The following is a 1,172-nucleotide window of genomic DNA, read 5'->3' on the forward strand; positions in this document are numbered from 1 at the left end:
AGCTAGCTGCGAGAATTAATGTGAATTGCAGGATACAAAGATCATCGACACTTTGAACGCACTTTGCGGCCCCGGGTTCTTCCCGGGGCCACGCCTGTCTGAGGGTCATTTTTCAATCAATCGCACTCGCCTTGGCTGGCGAGAGCGCGGCTGGGGTGTCGCGCAGAGGACCCGTCCTCTTTGTCCCCCTAAGTTCAGACTCCGGAGCCCTCCGGCATCGGAGCGCATGGCCTTTCCCCGCACCCTGCACATTCCGTTCGTCAGGCTCGACGTCATCCCCCCCCCGCCGGGGAGCGCAGCCTGGCGTGCGTCTGTGTCGTGGCTGTGGGGCCAGCACGGCTGTCACCGGTCCCTGAATGGCTGTCGGTGGTTTACACGGCGACGTGCACCGCCTCGTCTTTGGGACACGGAGCTGCCTCCAAGTGTTGAGCCTCCCGCGGGGTCTGCCTGTGCTCTGCACGTCCGCTCTGGGCCCGTCTCGCGGTTGGCTGGCAGTGGAAAGAGTGAAGGGGGCCTCGCCGTGGAGCTCGCCGGTCGGACACGCTGACCCGACTCGATGGTTGATCGATTGAGAGTGTTGAGTGGCACAGACCGCGCCTGGGAGCGGCAGGCCGCGCGGCGCTGCAGTTGCCCGTCTCGTGGTTCGTCCTCAGCCTTAAGTGGCCAGCGGTGCGTCCGATCCTGTCTTCCCATGATGGCGCCGAGTGCCTGGCCGAGGGAGGAGGTTTTCGTCGTACGCTGTGACCTCGTCGGTCGCACGCGCGTGGATCGCTGGCTTTTGGCTCTCCCATTCATTCCGCACGTTTCTGCTGAAGAATGCAGCTAGCTGCGAGAATTAATGTGAATTGCAGGACACATTGATCATCGACACTTTGAACGCACTTTGCGGCCCCGGGTTCTTCCTGGGGCCACGCCTGTCTGAGGGTCGTTTTTCAATGAATCGCACTCGCCTTGGCTGGCGAGAGCGCGGCTGGGGTGTCACAGAGGACCCGTCCTCTTTGTCCCCCTAAGTTCAGACTCCAGAGCCCTCCGGCGTCGGAGCGCACGGCCTTTCCCCGCACCCTGCACATTCCGTTCGTCAGGCTCGACGTCATCCGCCGGGGAGCGCGGCCTGGCGTCCGTCTGTGTCGTGGCAGTGTGGCCAGCACGGCTGTCACCGGTCCCAGAATGGC

General features: G+C 63.4%; 1 pseudogene; it reads left to right on the forward strand.

Moving 5' to 3' along the window:
* Positions 1-810: 810 nt before the first annotated feature.
* On the forward strand, positions 811-928 carry LOC122544931 (annotated as a pseudogene).
* The last annotated feature ends 244 nt before the right edge of the window (positions 929-1,172 follow it).

The sequence above is a fragment of the Chiloscyllium plagiosum genome, unplaced genomic scaffold (assembly GCF_004010195.1).
Source record: "Chiloscyllium plagiosum isolate BGI_BamShark_2017 unplaced genomic scaffold, ASM401019v2 scaf_57016, whole genome shotgun sequence".
NCBI classification, from domain to species: domain Eukaryota; kingdom Metazoa; phylum Chordata; class Chondrichthyes; order Orectolobiformes; family Hemiscylliidae; genus Chiloscyllium; species Chiloscyllium plagiosum.